This window comes from Nothobranchius furzeri, chromosome 6, assembly GCF_043380555.1.
Source record: "Nothobranchius furzeri strain GRZ-AD chromosome 6, NfurGRZ-RIMD1, whole genome shotgun sequence".
Lineage (NCBI taxonomy): Eukaryota > Metazoa > Chordata > Actinopteri > Cyprinodontiformes > Nothobranchiidae > Nothobranchius > Nothobranchius furzeri.
Genome location: NC_091746.1, coordinates 43909272 through 43932052, shown reverse-complemented (window position 1 = coordinate 43932052; position 22781 = coordinate 43909272). Strand labels below are relative to the sequence as shown.

The 22781-nt window shown below is 42.4% G+C and overlaps 1 long non-coding RNA gene across 1 annotated transcript; it reads right to left on the bottom strand.

Annotated features, from left to right (window-relative positions):
- Positions 1-8193: 8193 nt before the first annotated feature.
- Positions 8194-22273, bottom strand: LOC139070304 (uncharacterized). Its single transcript, XR_011520844.1, has 3 exons — positions 22100-22273; positions 21837-22007; positions 8194-8885 (listed from the first exon to the last, which is right to left on the bottom strand). It is a non-coding gene; the product is annotated as an uncharacterized lncRNA (long non-coding RNA).
- Positions 22274-22781: the final 508 nt, after the last annotated feature.

The following is a 22781-nucleotide window of genomic DNA, read 5'->3' as shown; positions in this document are numbered from 1 at the left end:
CCAACCAGCGCGCCTCCAGCAATGTTTATCCGGTCCCGGGAAAATGTCGGAGGAAAAGAGGTGAACGAGCTGGAATCCAGGTGAGAATAAGACTTCTCTTAAAGTGTGGTTTATCTAGTTAACATCGACATGATCTTCTAGCTTCTTGTCCTTTGTTTGGTGACTTGAGCGCCACTTCCGCATTCCCACCAGGCCGCGTTGCGGCGTGGTTTATCCGTCCAAGTTTTTTGAGGTTGGTTTATCCTCATTCCTCAGTGGTTTCTCCTCCTGTTCCCTCCATAAGTGGTTTTTATAAACACCGTGGATCGAACCCTGCTAATTTACGTCCACTAACTCCAGCTGTTTCTGTAGTTTCTGATTCCCCCACCTCACTCAGCATGGCTCTATTAAATACCCGCTCTGTTAATAAGTCCTTCCAGCTCAATGATCTAATCTCTCTAAAAACCTGGATTTTCTGTTTCTGACTGAAGTTTGGCAGCAAACATCTGATTATTCTGGTCTGATTGAACTCTACCGAGTGGTTATTCTTTTCTTAGCCAGCCCCGGGGTTCTGGTCGTGGTGGAGGCCTAGCTGTTGTTTTCAGAGACCATCTTCCATGTAGCTCTACAACCTCTGGTCACTTTGCTTCCTTTGAACTGCAGCTGATTAAAGTTGGGCGTAAGGACCCGTTCTACTGTGCTGTGGTCTATCGTCCACCTGGTCCAAACAGTTCTTTCCTTCAGGAGTTTAGTGACTTTCTATTCTCCACTGTGCAGCTGTCCAGACTGGTGATTGTTGGTGACTTTAACATCCATGTTGATGATCCCTCTGATCACTTTCCAATGAATTTCTCCAGCCTTATGGACTCCTTCAGCTTTACTCAGCATGTTTCTGGCCCCACACACACCAGGGGACACACACTGGACCTTGTTTTTATCCTGAGTCTAAATGCTGACAGTGTCTGTCGTGAGGACATTTATATTTCAGATCACCATTGCATTTTCTTTAACTTGTCAGTTTCTGCGTCCCCACCTCCTGCTCGCCGTATGGTTAGTTCTCGTTTTCTTAATGAGAGCACAGCTAGAAATTTTTCTGCTGCTTTTGATCCACCCTGTTCTTCTGATAACAACCCAGATTCCTTAACTTCTCAGTTTAACGAGCACTGCCTCTCCATTCTGGACAACATCTGTCCTGTCAGAACCAGATCAGTTCCTGCAGTGAACCCTTCTCCCTGGTTTACTGACAGCCTTCGCAGCCTAAAGCACCAATGCAGAATAAATGAGCGCTTGTGGAAGAAAACCCATCTCCACGTCCATCTGCTGCACCTAAAGGATCTTCTGACATCCTTTAACTCTGCAGTCAGAGACGCGAGGGTTCAATATTTTTCCAACCTGGTGTCCCAGAGCAAAGGGAACACCAAGGTGCTGTTTAACACCATCAGCAGCATCATCTCTCCTGCCTCTCCTACAGCCTCCATCCACTCTGTTGCAGACTGTGAGAACTTTCTGTCTTTCTTTGTGGACAAAGTCAATAAGGTTAGATCTAGCATCTCTCCTTCAGCCTTATCGGTGCCTCTCCCTATTCCATCCAGGCCCATCATCCTAGATAGCCTTGCTCCTGTTTCTTTGCCTGAGTTAACCAAACTAGTTAACTCTATGAAGACCTCTGCATGCCCCCTCGACATCTTACCCTCATCTTTGTTTAAAAGTGCTTTTCAGTCCATCGGTCCCAGCGTGCTCTCTATAATTAATGCTTCTCTGGTCTCTGGTCAGGCCCCTGCTTACTTTAAAAATGCTGTAATCCACCCGCTTCTTAAAAAAACGAGTCTCGACCCCTCTCCCCATAGCAGCTTCAGACCCATCTCTAAAGTTCTGTTGTTCTCCAAGATATAGGTAAAGGTTGTGTCTAAACAAGTCACAGCTGCTCTTGATGAACATAACATCTATGGTTGCTTACAGTCAGGTTTTCGTAGAGCTCATTATACTGAAACAGCTCTTCTCTCTCTAATGACCTTCTGACTCACAGTGATGCAGGGGACTGTTATGTTCTGGTCCTGCTGGACCTGACTGCAGCCTTTGACACTGTTGACCATCACCTGCTACTGGAGAGGCTCAGAGACTGGGTAGGCCTATCAGGGACTGCTCTGGAGTGGTTCTTCTCTTATCTTTCTGAGTGTTCCTTTTCTGTTGCCATCTCCATGTTTAGGTCCACCACCACCTCCCTTACCCATGGTGTCCCACAAGGTTCAGTGCTGGGGCCTCTGCTCTTCCTCCTCTATCTGCTCCCTCTTCAGCACATCCTGAGCTCCTGCAAAGGAATCTCCTACCATCGTTATGCAGATGACATCCAACTGTACATTTCCTTTAAGCCCCATGAGATGTCTAAGCTGCAGCTGTTACACACCTGCTTAGACTCTATCAAAACCTGGATGGCTGGGATCTTTCTACAGCTGAATGAAGATAAGACTGAGAACCTCATCTGTGCCCCAGACAAGCTGGTTCCCAAAGTCAGAGACTCTCTTGGTCAGCTTGCGTCTCACACCAAACTAGGGCTGCAACAAACGATTATTTGGATAATCAATTAATCGGATGGTGTCTCGACACGATTAATCGATTAATCGGATTACATAGGGACATTTTTAAAAACTGCTAGGGAAACGTTATTTTTCTCCTTCCCTCACTTTATTAAACACAACATTATTAGAAAACAGTTCAATAGCAGAAAAACAACATGCCATCACCTAAATTGTCTTATAAGGTGTATAGACAGAGACCCTAAGCTACACCTATCTGTGACCTAAAATGCTTGGTCCAAGTTAAACAGCTTAAAGAGCAAGTCAACCCCTACCAGAGTCCAACTCCACTCCCGCTTCATGTTTGAAAAATGCAACACATGCTGTTGCCTGGCAGACCGAGAGGGCGGAGCCGCTAACAAATACACACACACTCAGGGTCACGACAGCATTGTGACATCATAATGTACCAGTTTACATCATAGCATACTTCTTAGCCAATAGCGGTGGCAGATTTAAATTAAAATACAGTGCAGAGTTTTTACCTGACAATGGCACAACACTGCCAGTTTTAGGCAGAATATTTAAATTTTAACTAAGATGCACTGAAGTGCCAAATTATTGACGACACGTGTCTGCAGCATGATTAGACACTCGTTTATTTAGTCTATCAGCAAAAAAAAGTATTTGGGGGTGACTTGCTCTTTAAGGGCAATTCTCATCTGTTTTGTTTGATCTCATCTGTAGACATTTATTATAATTGGGGGTGTCAAACAACTAATTTTTAAATGTAATTAAACATAGGCAGTGAATTAATCAAAATTAATCACTATTTCCAAAAATGACTGAAAAATACCAAATAAAACAAAAGTAAATGAATGCCATCCTCCTTGTGATGATGCCCTGGGCAACTGCCATAAAGTCACATCAAGAAATGCTGCTGATCATTCCAATGATCCCAAATAGACTCACATTAGGCCACATGAAAGCAACTGAACCCAAAAATATATTAAACAGTATATAACTGCACTCTCACAACACGCCTGAAGCAACAGTTAGGACTCCTCCCTCCCTTTTAAAAGCGTTTTCGCTTCTGAGGACATTGTGGTTGTAAAGCCACAAGTTAGTAGTCTGGCCCCGGTGTGATCAACCAGTTTCTGCGGGAATGTGACGGCGGAACCGGTTCGCAGCGGCGCGAGTCGTCGCCCCCCCAACCCCCCCCCCCCCCCCCCCCCGCATATCTAATAGCGTTGCGCTTACAATTTTAAAGACTTTTTTTTTACGAGCTTAGGGCATGTCTAGCCTGTGTAATAATCCGGAGCTTGGGTGAATCACTTTTGAAAAGTTTTTAACTTACCCGGACACCGAGCTCTCTCCTTCCTCGCTGATGATTCTGACATGCTTGCGTTTAAGACGCTGCATCATCACCGTAGTATCCCCATGCCATGCTAAGTCTGACCTACAAACGTTGCATGTCTTCGCCTGATTTAACTGAAAATGCTCCCAAACTTTAGAAGTTTTTACTTTTTGGGGGTCTCGCTGCTTCTGCCATGTTCCTCTTACAAACACCTGCTGGCTCTCCACCGGTCTGCGCGCAACGGCGGGCGGGAGGGGAGGGGGCTTTTGGAAGAGTTGCGCAACACAACGAATCGATGACGCAATTCGTTGCCAACGCTTTTAGTAATCGATTTTCATCGAATTTATCGACTCGTTGTTGCAGCCCTACACCAAACCTTCCGTCAGGAATCTTGGCGTGACCTTTGACCCAGCTCTCACCCTGGATTCTCATGTCAGTTCTCTTGTTCGCTCTTCCTTCTTCCATCTCAGGAACATTGCAAAGCTGAGTCCCATTCTGTCTCGCTCTGAACTTGAGACAGTTATCCACACCTTCATCTCCTCACGCTTAGACTACTGTAACTCTCTTTTCACGTGTCTGAGCAAAACCTCCCTGAACCGTCTACAGGTGGTTCAGAATGCCTTTGCTCGGCTTCTGACCAAGTCCTCCAAACACACCTATATCACCCCGCTTCTCCTCCACCTTCATTGGCTGCCAGTCAACGTCAGGGTTCATTTCAAGATCCTGGTTCTGGTCTATAGGGTCTTACATGGACAAGCACCATCTTACATTGATGATCTTCTTAGTCCCTACACCCCAGCAGGTCCCTGAGGTTCAGTGATCAAAGCCTACTGGTTGTGCAGTGCACCAGGCTAAAGACCAAAGGTGACAGATGTTTATGTTTATTTATTTGGCAGACGCTCTTATCCAAAGCGATTTACAATTTATAACCTATAGGGCATGTTGTGATATGTGGGGGAAACCGGATTACCCGGAGGAAACCCAAGCATGCATGGGGAGAACACGCAACTCCACACAGAAAGGCTGCAGCCGAGTTTCGAACCTGCAACCTTCGTGCTGCCAGGCAACAGTGCTAACAACTGTGCCACCATGCAGCCAGATCATTTGCTGCTGTGGCCCCCAGACTCTGGAACTCTCTCCCCCTGAGCCTGAGATCAGTTGTCTCAGTGGACTCCTTTAAAAAACAGCTGAAAACTCACTTGTTCAAGCTGGCTTTTGTATGACCTTCTTCACCACTCTCTCTTTATTCTGCTCTCCCCACCTATTCCACCTTACTCAGGATCCACTGATTTCCCTCTTTCCTAGTCACTCTCTCTCTTTCTTAACATTTTTTAATCACAATTGTCTATTTTTAGCTCATTTTAAATGTATTTTAACCATTTTCTGAATTCTTTTTTATATTTTTACATTTTTTTGTTTTTGTGAAGCGACTCGTGATTTTTACCTTGAGAGGCGCTATAGAAATCATATTTTCTTCTTCTTCTCCCCAAACTGTCTCCCTTATGTAAAAATGATATAAAAGTCACATCTTTAAAACAAGGAAAGGAAAACAGTCTGCTAAAACCTGACAGATGCACCACTCTTCAGTCGATCTACTGTGAGCCAGGTTTTCAGCTAAAAGCTAGCTGGAGTCACCTTGCACACTCCACAGAGAGAAGTGAAGGTTCTCAGTCATCCTGGGCAGGATGATCCTAATGGGGTCAGGGAAAATATGTGAGTGCTCCTCAGATGAAAACTAAAACATCTTCAAGGAAATGAAGAGGTCATAGTTGCACATCTTCTCTGACTGCATTAGGACCCACAAAGAAAAGCTTTTAGAGATTTGGAGGACTTGCTTGCTAAAAAGCAAAAATGCAGAAATGTGCAGATTTTTGGGTATACTTATTTTTGTGTGATGTAGTCTAGCTTTGCTTTTATAGCTCTAAAAGGGGGCATGGGGTGGCTGTTGCTCTTGGAAAAATAGATTTTGTGAGAAGCTGCAGTTGAGACAGATTCATCCCATTCCATTTTATTTATAAAGCACATTTCTACACGGCCGAGGCCTACCAAAGTGCTGCACAGTAAAAGAGCATAAAAATATACACACGGGAAGAAAGTAATTAAAGTAGTACAGTAACTACTATAAAATCAACAATAAAAATAAAACATAGACATAGTAAAATGCTAACTAGGCTGAAGTAAAAGCCAAGGAATAAAATGAGTCTTCAGGCGTGGTTTTAAATCGGACAGAGAGGGGGCCATTCTCACTGCTAGAGGGAGTTAGAGACGAGTCGCACAGATTGAGAAAGCTTGTTATCCTCGTGTCCTCAACCGAACACTTGGGACCTGTAACAGGTGGTGGTCTGCTGACCAAAGAATTTGACCAGGTACGTAGGGCTGAACCAGCTGAGTCAAGTACAGAGGCGCATAAAGATAGAGTGACTTAAAAACAAGAACTGGATGCGGTAGCGCACCGGGAGCCAGTTCAGCTGGGTCAGAACAGGAGTAATGTGCTCCCTCCATCTGGTGTCCGTCAAAAGGCAGGCCGCCACATTCTGCACCAGCTGTTGGCGAGTAACCGAGGAAGATGTGGATCCATAAAAATGGGAATTTGCATAATCCAAGCAAGAGATCACAAATGCATGTGTGCAGGTCGTGTCTAGTCAGGATGGACTTCATCTTTGATAGCTGGCGAAGTTGGAAAAAGCAGGATCTAACCACCTGGCTAATGTGAGAGTCCATCCGCAGCTCTGGGTCCAAAACCACCCCCAGGTTGGTGATGGTTGGCTTCACTAAGCTGCAAAAACAGGGTGGCAGGACAGGACTAACTGCAGTGGGAGAGGGAGGAACAAATAAAAGAGCCTCCAACTTAGACTCGTTCAAACGTAAAAAGTTATTATAAAGCCAGCCCTTCACCTCATTCAGGCAATCCACAGCCGGTTGCACCGACTCCTGAGGTTTTAAATAAACATAAAATTGGCAGTCATCAGCATACAAATGATAAGACATGCCAGGTTGCCTAAAAATAGCTGTCAGAGGAAGAATGTAAAGATTAAAAAGCAGAAGTCCTAAAATAGAGCCTTGGGGAACACGAGGAAGCTTCAGAGGCTAAATCCCCCAGCCTCACACAAAAAACTTCTGTTGCTGAGGCACGATCTGAACCAGTTCAGGACAGTTCCCTGGATACCCACAGCCTGGTTCAGTCGGCAAAGTAGTATAGCATGGTCTACAGTGTCAAAAGCAGCTGTGAGATCCAGCAACACCAGTAGAACATGGGAGCTGAATTCAGTGGACCACAGAATATCATTTAAAAATGGAAGCTTCGAGATGGGGATTCAAACCATGGATACAAATCTACTAAATTAAAAAAAAGGCTTTTACTTCATTAACCCTCTGATGCATGAATTATGAGATTTTCAACCATGATTTTTTAACAATTTTTTTTATTCGTCTTTAGGTGTGAATGAAACAAATTTCAACAAATTTTTTTGTAACATTTTGGTAATTGACAAATAATTTATTACATGTCCATCTCAGTGGACAGCATACATTCTGAACATGAAATATGTTGGCTTGACTTACTGAAGTCCAAATGGAGGGGCTCACATGCAATAAAGTCTTCAACAGCTATGCTTCATAGCAAAAATAAAGAAATAACAATTTTGAGTACCTGTCCACTGTAGTGACCATTATGCATCAAAGGGTTAAATATGAAGCTCTCGTCTGCATGGTGACATCTTGCGCACTCCAGGGAGAGAAGTGAAGATTCTCAGTCATCCTGGGCACGATGATCCTAATGGGGCCAGGGAAAATATGTGAATGCTCCTCAGATGAAAACTAAAACATCATGGTGACAAATATGAAGCTTTTGTCTGCATGATGACATCTTTAGACAGAGGTTTGATAATTAAATAATAACTACAAATGCTCAATAGGGCTTGTGATCATGTCATCATCACCGGCCGCCATGTTGGTAACCTCGTTACTTTTTTCTTGTTACTTCAGACAACAGTGTGCTCACTCTTGCGGCTTCATTTAGTCTATTATTAATTTGATTGGTTAATATTCAACTATGATAAATGGTGTTTATCGCTGTGTTGTGGGTGCAACAGCGTAACATATGATCACCAGTGAAAAAGGTGAGAAACGGGCTAACTTTTCTCCGTTTTCCTGCTTGGTGTCATAACCACGGAGACCAGGGACGAAATTTTGATTTCAGAAGTGGGGGGGACACAGCAGGCTTGTGCGGATTTGGGGTGGGGGTGTTAGGTAAAGACCCTTTGACACGTCACATGCCCATCTCAATAATTTTTCCATCCTCATATATATATATATATATATATATATATATATATATATATATATATATATATCAAAGTTAAAAAATGTACAACTCTATTATCATTCATATTTATTATCATTATTGAAGTGCAGTTTTGGCTGTTGACAATGGATAGGCCATTGTATTTATTGTTTTGGGTCTTTTTTTATTGTTTTTGGTGCAACATTTTCTAACAGGGAGTGAGATTCTTTTTTTTATTTAATTTTTGTTTGTTATTTTTATTCATTTAGAAGTTCTGGTTCTGGACATTTCAATGTTAAATGAAGGTTTATTTGTTGCATTTTAAAGGGTGTACTTGCATTATTATGATATATTAACATTATATTAGTGGTTATTTTGGTCTAGATAATGTTGACAATGATATCGTTTATCATCAACAATTTGTTGGACAAAATATCATCCAGCAAAATTTGTTACTTTCCCAGGCCTAGTCAAAAGTATAAAAATTATTTATACATAAACGGTCCCTCCTGAGATCTGGCCGTTATTTCATTTGCTGTGTTAGAGGACATGCTGAACTAATGTTTTACACATGATCATCACCCTAACATTTGTCACAATGATCAATTTTATGTCTATCGTATCTTCATTATTTCAACCTCACCTGTGAGCCTCCAGCCTCTGCTCCATCTCCTCCAGGCTCTCGTCCTCCATCTCCTACAGCCTCTCCTGCTGTACCTTCACCGGTCTCTCCTCCTGCATCTCTGTCAGTCACCTGAAAAAAAGATGCATGAACTATAAACAGTGGGAGATTTTGGAATGGAACAAACAGAAATATTTACAGGATGGTTCTAGTATGATTCACAATTATTATTAATATAATGTGTAAATTATTCATTACCAATTTGAGTGTATAAAAACATATTAAATATGTTTTTTCCCTTAAAAGTGTTTAAACAGTTGTTGCATTTCAACACACAAAAAATAAATGGAAAAAATAAGATAAATCTAATGAAAAGTGTACATCTTTGACATTAAGCTTAAAAAAATCTGTTGACGATGATGATACTGTTCATTTTTCAGAGCTTTTTAATGTGAACATATACATTGCAATAGATAAGTTTACAATAAAGTTAAATGATAAAAGTTTTGAAGTTACACTTCTACTACTACTACTACTAGTAATAATAATCATGATAATAGTAATAATAATAATAATAAATAATAATAATTATAATAATACGAATAAATTGTGTCTGAGGAGTCAGTTATGTGGAGGAGATTAGTTTGTAAAAGTTAGTTTTGAGTATGTTTGTGAAGGAGGAGGTGAGTCTGAGCTTAATGTAGCGGTGTCACATGTTCCAACTTACGTTTTGACTTTGAAAGAAGTCTCTTATATCCACTTTTCGTTTTCTTGACATGCTGCCTCCTGGCTGTGCCTAACTACCAAAGACTCACAAATGAACACTTATTCAAATGTTATATAATGGAAGCTGAGCTGAGCTCTGATATTACACAGCGTCTAGTTGACGATGTGACTCAGTACCGGTGTTCCCTAGCGGCTCCAAACTAGCAAAACAACGTGAGCACGTTCTGACTGTTTACAACTTGAGTGACAGCAGCAACAGCCAATAATACGTTAGCAAGTATCAGCAGAGCCAATAGATTAGCTTTTGGGTGGGTCTAATAGGAAACCGGTTTCCGTTTCGGTCCTAGTGCTCAATCAAATCCATTTAATGGAGCGTAATATTGTTTTTGGACGGAAAAAAGTGAAGGGGACCGAAACTGCCTTTTGAAAAAGTGGGGGGGACATGTCCCACCCGTCCCCCCCCCAAAATTACGTCCCAGACGGAGACATAAAGTCTCGCTGGCTCAACTGGATCACAGCTGCAAGGCAACCAAACATCACTCTCCAGAGTATGCCTGGATGTTTCTCAATGTCAAGGAACCTCACCTTGATGCCTTAGTCCCGCCACGGTTGCCTAGAATATACATCATCAGGAACCACCAAGGCGTGTACGAATGTTTATGTGCTACAGAGGCATCTGTTCTCTGTTTGTTAGCCGTTTACCTAACTGAGCAAGGATACACAGGAGGTGTCTTGTAGCCTAACCTTTGTCAAAAATTTCCCAGAATACAGCACGGTATTTTCAAAAGGATGGCAGATCAGGAGCCAGCAGTCACTTTGGGGGAATATTTCCAGTTTAAATGTAAGTGAACTAATTGTAGCTATCGGGCTGATATCTAAAATGTTTTTTATATCCAAAGCAGTTATCTCTGATTGGTTAGTTGCTTAGTAGTTGCAGCTTTGGTTGCTAGCAGGTAGTAACTCACTTACATATTTAATGTAACCAATATATACACAATTTAAAAAGTAAATGGTTCGTTATACAATTATATTGAAACGTACATGTATAAAATATGTTACCTCATGTGATGTGACCGCCGTGAAAGCCGTGGTCACGTGGTGTAAGCCTGTTCCATTTAACTGGTTTCTTTGACCAAGGAAGGACACTGTCCTCGTAAGCAAGGCACCTGGCCTAGCAAGACATCGCCTTGCTAGGCCAGGTGCCTTGACATTGAGAAAAACCAACGGTCCTGATGAGAGTGTATTCTCTGCATTTTCACCGAGGTAAATTACAGATGATATACTTTTTTTTTATCGTTTCTGTACTTCAACTCAGACATGCATACCGACACATAGATACACACACAAAGTGGTAGACTAATGCAGGCACACAGACACACAACACAACCTCTGCTGCACTTCTATGAAACGTATACCTCTCATCCAGACGTTTACATCTGCTCACATCACAAACAAAAAATGTCTGTTTTGCAGGGCTGCGGCAGCAACAAGTTGTCATTGGTGCTCCAGTCTTAGGTCTTTCGCATGGATCCTCACCATTTATGCTGATTTTCTCCATATACCAATCTCTGGCTTCCCTATTTAACATATCCCTATAATCTGCATCCTTTTCGGGAATTTAACATGTGCTCATGAAAATGATTTAAATCATAGAAATATATTTATAAACGTAAACTGTAATAGAATATTGAAAATGATTACCCTTATCGTATAATAATCAGAGCATAACATGCCACATATATTTGCAGCCCTAAAGGATGAACGAACGAACGAACAAACAAACAAACTAGGTCCAATTCACGTTTCTTAAAAAAACACAGGAATCTAATTTTGTCAAAAGCACCAACAAGTTATTGTTCAAGCAGTGTGCATTTAGGCTGACCCCTATAGAAAGTTAATAAAAAATATCAACCCTATAATAGATAATTTTGTGCACAAATACTCATGATCAGATTCAATGCAAAATCAGATTTCAAAGAAAGTTTAAAAAAAAAAATCCCATTGTTAGACATTTTGTCTTATTTTTTTTTCTTAAAACAAACTTAATTATTTTCTAGATTAAAAAAAATTAATTCAAATGAAGTAAATATTCTTAAATATGATCCAAATATTATTGCTTTCAGTAAAAAAAATATACCAATGAGGTTAGCAAAATTTGCCTGGCTAGAATTCTTAAATCTAACAAATAAATCAAAATTTTGATAATTTTGCTGTCCCTTATTTTAAGTAATGCCATTTTTCTAGAAAAAATATATATTAAAAATAAGAAAATGTCTTACAGTGATTTATTTATTTATTTATTTATTTATGTATTTATTATTATTATTATTATTATTATTATTATTATTATTATTATTATTATTATTATTATTATTATTTTGCTTTCTTAGAAATCAGTTTTTGCCGTACACGTAAATTCAAACACAACCCCAGCTTCTGGCTTCAACACAGTGCAATATCTTTTTGTGTTTACACTTTTTGTTTTTACTCAATTAGAATTAGTCTTTGTATTAGTCTTTGTACTCTGCTCATTAGAAACATGTAGCAGCTGGGTGAAATCTGGCTTGGTAGCATTCATTAATTGAACACCATAATGGGGGTCCTTAGATGATGCTACCTGATTTTTCTGTACAGAAGAAAGTGGAGCCTTTCAGTTCCGTTACTAAGATGTGAGACAATAACACAAACAGGAAAACTGGTAAACTAGTAGGCGTGTAGGAATTTGAGGAGTTTGAATAGGATGAATGTAGGTAAATGAGCTTAGTATTTCAATGAAAACAATGTTTGTACTTATTATTTTTGTCAGCGCATTTGGTTTTGCATTCCTGAATTTACTATAAATTCAATACGGCCATCTTGCAGGATTCCTAAACAGCTGGAGTTGTTACACATCTAGATCCCTATGAGATGAAACAACAATGATGAATTGGACAAAAAAAACAACTTTGGAGATTTATTAAACATCATATAAAAGTATTTAATAGACAATGAGTGGCGTTTTTCTTCTTGAAAAAAACTAAAAGCCAGAAGAAGAGAAGAGAATCGTTTTTAATGAGCTGAAGTTGTGTTTGGACTAACACAAGCTTTACTTGTACAGAAATATTTTGAACTTCAGGATTTTTAGTTCAGTTCTATCCGTGCTGTCATAAAGTGACAGAACTTGTTAGAGGACAAAACTGTGATGATTGATGATGAACTTGATTAGACTTTGTGAGACGCTCACATCCCCCTAGCTGCTGCTGGAGAGCTAACTCCTCCAGGTTGAATACACTTCAGGCTTCCAGGTTGTTTGTCATGTTTCTACACTGGAAGACGCAGGGTGAGCAAAATTTTGATTCCTTTCTCAGTAATGACATGTACAGATGTGAATGGACATCTGCAGGTGGGGCAAGATGCAGCTGGATTTTCACAACCTGGTGTGGAAATGATGAATAGATCCAACTCCAGATGGCAGATATTATCCAGAGATTCTCACCAAATCAGAAGGCAAAGTGGGGGCATGCAGGGGACACCGGTGATGGGAGTGACTGATATATCACAATGAGATGCAAATACACAGCAAACATTACAGGTTAAGCAGGGATTCTGAAGTGGCTTACTGACATTGGAATGAGGAAAGGGGTCCTGCTTTCACAGGAGAAGTTAGCTGCTGTCAAGGTTCAAATGAAACAGAAAAAGTCAGAAGCAGAAAATATTAGGAAGCAGTCACCTTGATGGATGCAAAGCTTAAGAATATGTTTAAAATATAAATTATCCTACAAAAAAAAACTTTTTTAAAAGTCCATTGCCACATTATCTCAACTGTAGCGTGATGAATTGTCCATTTTTGACCTAAAAGGCCCTTCTCTATTTTGCTCTGCCCAAGCAGAAACACAAGTTTCTGATACAAGCCTATTCTACAAGATATGGGCCAAGGCCACTCATGCTCTGTGGTCTTATCTAATATCTAAACGATTGCTTCCTCGGACAGCACAAGAAAGAAGAAAGAAGACGAATAACTCTTTCTCTTTAAATGATAATCAAATAACTTTGTTAGTCCAAATAATGATGTGAAGCTCAATGTTCAATCAATCTGTGGAATATTACTTGATATTATAATCCTATGATAGTATATAATAAGTAATATAGCTTTAAACTAGACACTAGACTGATCACACGTAATGCTAAGATCACATGACACAATCCCCTTCTCTCTCCAATCAGAACTTTCCTTTCTGACGCGTGGCGTGGTTTGCGTGGTGTTGGGGCAGCAGTAGCTCAGCAGGTTGAGCGGGTTGTCCAGTAATCGAAAGGTTGCAGGTTCGATCCCTGCTCCGGACAGAGAATTCTGCTGTTGTGTCCTTGGGCAAGACACTTAACCCACCTTGCCTGCTGGTGGTGGTCGGAGGGACCGGTGGCGCCTGTGCTCGGCAGCCTCGCCTCTGTCAGTGCGCCCCAAGGCAGCTGTGGCTACATCGTAGCTCATCACCATCAGCGTGTGAATGTGTGTGTGAATGGATGAATGATACTCTGTAGTGTAAAGTGCTTTGGAGTCCTTACTCTGAGAGGCGCTATACAAGTGTGGGTCATTTATCATTTATCATATACCATCCCCTTTTGTTGGCAAATTCTGATTCCACAATAAATCAAAACATCTGGATTATAAAACTAACTCCCACGTCACCCTTAAGTGTGTTCAAACGTTCTAGAGTTTCAAGCTGGCCACTCGTAACTTTTTAACCACAAAGAACCTCGACAAGCTGGATAATAAAACCTTTTGCAAGCTACAACTGAAGCAACACTCCTTCAGAGTAAAAGCTGAACTCACTGACCCTTCAGGGTCCTGCTGATGCTGTAATCACCCGTCGCTTACCTGGGGGCATTCCAAGACTAGTCTGTCGTACCGTACGCTGTTTCATCGGCTCCGGTACCAAAGGGGGGTCCGAGGACCTAGCATTCTGGATCTACAACAGAGGTCTCCGCCAAGGGTATATAGAGCGGCAACATGGCGTCTGAATGTGGTCTTGAAACTCCAAATGTAGTTTAGAGCAACCATTTGCTCCCACACAGAACTAACGTTTCTCCGCTAACGAGAGTTCTGATAACAACATTCCACTTTACACCAGCCATCTTGCCTCATTCACACCTAGATCCATTCATCACACAGAGTGTTTAGAGTTAGTTAGCCTTGTTTTAAATTGTTTGTAAGTAAATCTTCTCAAACTTTAAAACTTGTCTCTCTTTTTTGACTCTGGGTTAATATGAAGTGTTATCTAATCCCTGCAATAAAAAGTTCCGATCTTCCGGTTAAAGTAATATTCAATGATCCATCAAATTGATTTCATATTTCCTATGGAATCTCACATTCTATGGGTTCATTACGTAAGATGTAACTAACGAATCATTACACAATGCTTGATGAAAAGAAGTCTACTTTTTAAATGTTTTAAAAATGTTTAAACACAAGCATTTTCCAAACACACACTCAGATTACTGATGGTTTCCAATTAGAGAGAGAACAATTAGTTCTACAGGTAAGATTGGATTAGATGTGTTTTGAGTTGTGGAGACTTGATAAAGGAAACAGAAAATTATAAATCTCACAGGCACAAAAATTATTGTGTTTATCAACAAGTTCCTTTTCATATCAGTTACAAAGTGAATGTTTAAATGAACAACCATGATGGAAACGACATGCAAGTCATTAACCTCTGCCACCAGAGATAGCAATAAAAGAAGGGGTAAAAACACATTTTTCTCTTGCATGTCATTTTTTTTTCCTTTTCCATCAGAGGCTGGCAATTAAGAAAATTAAAATCCTTGAATAAATTAGGAAACCAATTCATCTTCAGATATGAAAAAGTCAACAGCGTTGCTAAGACGTGTCAAGTTAGCAGACAAAATGGCATACTTCAAAAAGAAGAGGGGGAAATACCTATTTCATTTTACTTCACATTATTTTGAATAGCTACAAAAAAAACTTCTGATATTTTCCAACGCATATCTTTACAATGTTGCTAAAACAACCATTGATTGTTGCACTGGAATATAGTAAGTTAGGGAGACATTTTTTTTGCATGAGATTAATCAATTGATCCAAATACAAGCAATTCCATTTCAATGTCAGTTGTAATGTCAGTTATTTTTCTTCAAAATATTCACTTAAGTGTTGCTGCTGCTGTAACAATTGAATTCCCCCACTGTTGGATCAATAAAGTATATTCTATTTTGTTCTATTATAGAACTTTATAGCAACCAGGGCTGCACCAACAGGCTTCATAGTACTACATACACAGAGAGAAGGCAAAGTTTTTCAGTTCAGGTAAGTTGTTCCGGAGATGGGACAGCAACCGCATAAGCACAATCACCTCTACTCTTTCATTTGGATTTGTAAATAGCAAGGAGCAGCTGGTTATTTGACATAATGTTTCTAGATAGGGTGTGAAAGGTCCTGGCGATAGGATCTTTGGACTGCAGTAAAAAGAGCTTGTAGTCACTCCTGAAATAGGTGAGGAGCCATTAGGGAGAAACCAGACTGATGTATTTAAATTTACTTGTACCTGTTGAGAGATGAGCAGCATTATTTTGTATAATCTATACAGGAAGGATCTAAATCCTTATGCAATAATCAAGGCTTGTTGAGACGAAAGCAAGGATGAGTTGATCAAAGTTGTTAGGAAGCAACACTTTGGTTAAATGTCTGAGCCAAAAGAAAGTTTCTTGAACAGCTGAGCTGATTTGTTTGTTGAATTTAAGGAAGGAGTAAAAAAAATGACCCCAAAGTTTCTTACAGCAGATCGACTGAGTGGTGCTGGAGAGCCTTGTCTTGTTATCATGTGAAAAAAAATAGAAAATAGATACAGTAAAAAAGAAATGTACTTCAATTTGGGTTAGGGTTAGGTTAAAAAAAACATGCTCAGTTTTAATTGCAAAGCAGATGAAAAAAATTTAAGGTAATGATTTTTGTTTTGCTTTTTCAGGAAGAGAAAAAATAACTGTGTTTAATGCATAGTTGAGTCCTAAAGGGTAAACTAAATATAAAATATAATTAGTGATCAGTTAATTTTACATCTGCCAAAATATTTTCTCCCTTGTAAATATGAGAACAAAACACATACATTATTTTTCCTTTTCACCCTTTTCTTGGGACTCAGAAAAGGTTATTACGTTTGAAATGCTGCTTCTAAATCATGATATGAATAAACAAAAAAAAAAGGTCAGACTTGAGATTGAGTCCCATTTGTACCCTATTGCAGGTGTTTTTTCCTGCAGAAAATAACTTATTAATGTGTTATAGTCATCAGATCTGTCGTTATTGATATAAAGGATCACTTTAAGTGCTGCATTCTAATCCTTGTTTGTTTATTTCTGTTAATTTGCAGAGAGCTGGTGGTCTCTGTCTCAAGCACTATCGAGCATTAAGCAGCATCCCGGACAGGTGAGTTCATTGCCAAGCCACACAAACAGATAAACAAGAGAAACAGAAATTCACACACACACACACACACACACACACACACACACACACACACACACACACACACACACACACACACACACACACACACACACACACACACAAGAAAAACACACACACACCTTCAGAAAGCTAACTGTGAGCCTTACATGTATGTATTTGATAAGTGAGAAATAACCAGAGCACCAAAAGGAATCCCATCCGTGCACATGGGACAACTTGCAGGAAGGTCCCATTCGGGTGTTGAACCCACAGTCGCCTTGCTACATTCTAATGTCTGTACCAAAATCAACATAAAGGACAAATTGAGTATTTTGGCACCTTTTAGCTTATTCCTTTGTGACATTTGCATAATTTCACCATTCTGCCAAACTGCATTTATAAAATAGTTTTATCACTAACGCTCAGTTATAACTTGCAGTTTTTTTTCCTGCAGAAAATAACTTATTAATGTGTTATAGTCATCAGATCTGTCGTTATTGATATACTTACTTTAATATGTAAAAGACAGATGATGGATGGATTGTAGTCCAAGAAAAAGCAAGTTAGCACCTGGTTACTACAGTTAAATACTACAGTTCAATGGTGGAAGAATAGCCAAACACTTGATAACTACTGTAATTTGTGTTGGTTTTATTAAACACTATTATTTTTACTCATGTGACTAAGAGTAAGTAAAAAAAAAAGCATAACATGATGAAATTTTGTATGATCAGCAGCAATTTTGGTGGCAATAGCAGCAAATAACTGTGGGTCTTTCGGGTGAGTGCTGCGTCTGCAAGGCTGCATTAAAACAGTGAGCAGAATACAAACAGTACAAGAAGACGGGCATGATGGAAAGACAGCAGTAAGCTGAGGAGCTGAACTCACTTTTAGTCCTCAGATAACACACACACACATTAAGATAGATTCTGAGAGTATAAAATGGCATAAGCTGTGATATGAACCAAAAAACAACAGAAACATTATGGTGGACATGGTAAATGGTCTGAATGTTTAAGGCACCTTCTTAGGGTTCTACAACCCCCCAAGGCACTTCACAACACAATCAGTCATTCACCCATTCACACACACATTCACACACTGGTGGGGGTAAGCTACGATGTAGCTACAGCTGCCCTGGGGCGCACTGACAGAGGCAAGGCCTGGGACATGGGAATAATTGACAAAAAAGCTAAGGGGTGTATTGTTTCAACACAGCAGATGTAGAGACAGATGAGAGGGGCAGAGGGAGAGAAGTAAGATGAAGATACTTTGCAGCTGTATCTTCTTCCTTTAATATGTAAAAGACAGATGATGGATGGATGGCCCACCACGTTAACTAAGTGTCTCTTATGTATGCCAATAACTCACTGCACATAAAGGAGCGAAACTGCAGAGCAAAGCACAAACATGAGATGATGGACAGTTTAGTAGGTAAACAAACAGTAAGAGATAGACGGGCTCGTACATTTACAGAAAAACAGAACAAGCCAAATAATGAAGCAGATTGGAAAATGGAGTTAAACTAATAGATAACTGCAGAGATAACCATATAAGCAATTTACAGTGTGGCAATAAATATAGATTTATATCTATATGTATCAAATGTGGTGTAGATTTATCTTGTTTAGTCATTTATAATTTTATATCAATTGATCGTGTCAGGCGTGCTGGTGTGTGAAGCGGAGGTGAGGATCCACACGCGGGTGAAGAAGGTAGGCAGTCAGACATGAACGATTAAAGGCTTTAATAATAAACACGCTGACACTGAAACAATGAACCAACAAGACACACAGGACTGAAGGGGTTTAAATACATGAGGGCTGGGAGCTTGGGTGATTGGAAAACGAGAGGCAGGTGGGAGCAATTAACAGAGACACATGACTGAGCAGAATGGGGAGACAAGACAGGGTGTGATAGTACCCCCCCCTCAAAGGGTGGATCCCAGACGCCCACAGGAACACAGAGCAGGGCAGGAGGAGGGGGACCAGGAAGGAGGGCCAAGAGGAACTGAGGGACCGGTGGAGAGGAGGCAGGAACCAGTAAAGTCCGGGGACCTGCGTCTGGGGCAGAGGAGGAGACGACGACGGGCTCTTGGCGTCCTGCGTCTGGGGCAGAGGAGGAGACGACGACAGGCTCTTGGGGGCCTGCGTCTGGGGCAGAGGAGGAGACGATGACGGGCTCTTGAGGGCCTGCGTCTTGGGCAGAGGAGGAGACAACGACGGACTCTGGGAGGCTCGCGCCTGGCGAGGGCAGGACCGGCAGTGACCGGAGGCAGAGACACTGCAGGAGACGTCCTTGACTTCTGGACTGGCGGCATCGGCCTCTGGACTGGAGGCGTCGGCATCGGCCTCTGGACTGGAGGCGTTGGCGTCGACCACTGGGCTGGAGGCGGCGGCGTCGACCACTGGGCTGGAGGTGGCGGCGTCGACCACTGGGCTGGAGGTGGCGGCGTCGACGTCGACCACTGGGCTGGAGGCGGCGGCGTCGACCACTGGGCTGGAGACGGCGTCGACCACTGGACTGGAGGAGCTGTTGACCACTGGACTTGAGGAGGAGCCGTCGACCACTGGACTGGAGGAGGAGACGTCGACCACTGGACTGGAGGAGGAGACGTCGACCACTGGACTGGAGGAGGAGACGTCGGACTGGAGGGGACTTCGACCTCTGGACTGGAGGGGACTTCGACCTCTGGACTGGAGGGGACGTCGACCTCTGCACTGGAGGGGAGGTCGACCTCTGGACTGGAGGGGACGTCGACCTCTGGGCCGGGGGCGGGGTCGACCACAGGACTGAAGGCGGGGTCGACCAAAGGACTGGAAGGGGCGTCGACCACAGGACTGGAAGGGGCGTCAACAACAGGACTGAAAGGGGCGTCGACCCCAAGGCTGGGGGAGTCAACCTCAGGGCCGGGGGTGTTGACCTCAGGACCGGGGGTGTTGACCTCAGGACCGGGGGCGTCGACCTCCGTCGACTTCTGGTCCGGGGGCGTTGACTTATGGTCTGGGGGCATCGACTTCTGGACCGTCGATCTCTGGACCATCGACCTCTGGACCGTCGACCTCTGGACCGTCGACTTCTGGACCATCGACTTCTGGACCGTCGGCTTCTGGACCGCCAACTTCTGGACCGCCGGCTTCTGGAGTGGAGGAGGAGCTGCTGCAGACGGGACTGCTTCCTTGGCTGGAGCCGCCGGACTGGGCTCTGACATCTGGACAGGCCGGCCCAGGGGAAGAGCCTCTTGGGTTACCACTGGAACTGGAGCTGACTGAACTGGTAGCGCCGGTAACTGGGAGAGCAGGGAGGATAGATTGTCCAGCTGGAGCTCCTGGAGACTGAGGCTCTGATGGAGTTGGGCCAGCTCAGCTCGGAGACCAGCGAGCTCTGCTGGGTGGACTGCGGGCTCGATCCTTTGGCCTGGAGACGAGGGAGCTGCTGACTGGACCAAAACCTTCTCCTGGTGATTCGGGGAGGATAGGGTGTCCAGCTGGAACTCCTGAAGGCTGACGAGCTGACGGATCCGGCCAAGCTCCGCCTGGAGGCCAGCAAGCTCTGTCTGCTGGGCTGTAGGCGTGGTCCCTCCACCTGCAGATGACGGAAGCGCTGACTGGACCGGAGGCGGGACTGCAGATCTGATTGGGGGTGGGTCCAAGCTGGCGCGCCGAGCCGGGGCAGCGGCGAGCTCGCGGCTCCGTCCTGGGACAAGGGCGGATGGTGGAGCCCGGCATCCTTCCCAATGTCATGGGCCAACACCGGGGGAGCACACAGCCAGTCTGGTGCCCACGTAGCCGGAGCGGTCTAGCTGCGTCTCCCGGTCCAACCTCCCATCTGGCTCCAGGAGGGTGGAGAGGATCGCCGAGGCTGACATTCGGCAGCGGCGGCGAGGCGACGCCGGAGGAGGAGAAGCCGGCCGGTGGTTGGAGGTAAGGAATTGGAGCAAGCACTCCCAGGGGAGAATCTCCCCGCTGGATCCTTTAGCGGGTTGGTTCATTCTGTCAGGCCTGCTGGTGTGTGAAACAGAGGTGAGGATCCACACGTGGGTGAAGAAGGTAGGCAGTCAGACATGAATGATTAAAGGCTGTAATAATAAACACGCTGACACTGAAACAATGAACCAACAAGAAACACAGGACTGAAGGGGTTTAAATACATGAGGGCTAGGAGCTTGGGTGATTGGAAAACGAGAGGCAGGTGGGAGCAATTAACAGAGACACATGACTGAACAGAATGGGGAGACAAGACAGGGTGTGACAGATCAGGGCACCACCAAGTCTTTGTTAGTGTGAACTTGGAACACTTGGATTGATATTCAGATTTGTTGATTGTAATCAGTCTCAAATTTAACACCACAAATAACCTAAAGGATGAATTCTTGCCAGAATGTGCCGCCTATTCTCGAGATCGCTAGAAATGATCAGGTGTTATTTACGCATTTTGAGTTTATCACAAACATCAGTTAATACATTGACAAATGGATCAAACATATCTTATAGTTTCAGGCATTGAATTAAGAAAATGGTTAAACCCAAAGCTTTATGGCAGTGATATGAAATAACTGATCTGTATTAAAAGTGGAAATTTGGTGACACACAAGGTTATGGTGGAATGGTGTGTGTGTGTGTGTGTTGTGTGTGTGTGTGTGTGTGTGTGTGTGGTGTGTGTGTGTGTGTGTGTGTGTGTGTGTGTGTGTGTGTGTGTGTGTGTGTGTGTGTGTGTGTGTGTGTGTGTGTGTGTGTGTGTGTGTGTGTGTGTGTGTGTGTGTGAGCAAATAAGGGTTTGTTGCGGCAGATAAAGAAGGATAACCCTTTGAGAGCTAACGTGACTTTGGATCAAAATAAAACGCGCCATAAAATGGGATAATCTGAATTCACTAATTGGCTTAGCATAAAAATCAGCCAAATGAAATGACACACACAGACCTGTTTCCGTCGACAGGGGTGACCAAAGGGTTGAAACACCTGGAGAAGTCCTTGCTTGTGTGAAGCCTTCTGGGACTATGTGGCCTCCGAGTTGGTCAACGTAGTCTTCCGCGTGTTCAGGAGAATCTCGTTCCCCAGGAGTGGCTTGACTTTAAGGTTCCTTCCCTTCAGCTGCACCGAAAAAGTGGAATTCGGAGCACAAGTCCAAATCATCAAAACCAATGCTGAATCAGAAAATCTGCTCCAAATTAGTTGACTCTTACCGTGAAAACTTTACTGAACTAAACCGACTTCCGGTTTGACGTATAAGGTCTAACAAAAATAAACGGAGTTGCCACTAAGTTTTACCATAACTTTTGAGAGCTAATGACTTAAAAACATTGAGAGCGTCGGCGTTGCTAGGCGAGATGGAAAAGCCTAGCAGGGATTTGCTTAAGGTGTCCTTTTGTTCTTTGTTCTGCCACCACAGGTTTTAACTCTGGTTTTATAAACTTTCTTGGGCACGCCCACATGTATTTCACTTATTAACCACTAGATGACACTGTAGCTCTTTCAAATAAACTCCACCTTTCCAACAATGAAAGGTCCATAAACACAATTTAACAAAGTTATCCATATAAGGCCTCAAAAAAGTATTACTTTTAACAGAAAATAACTAAATTCATGTCTTAAGCTTGACTGTATTACTGTTAGCACGAATATTAACTGGTGGAAAAAAATGGCAGAGGTTTAACAGTAAAGAAAAACAACACAAAACAAGCAGTTAGGTTTGTAACTGATAAGAGTTTAAACATTTTCTTTGAACTCCTTAATTTTTAATGGTAAACAGCCTAAAACACCTTTTGACTGTGGACAAACAGAAATACCGGGGTCTTTATAAAGACTAAATTCTGGAACCTTTCAGAACACGCCCTGAGAAGTTTTACAAGCACCCAAGTCTTAGGT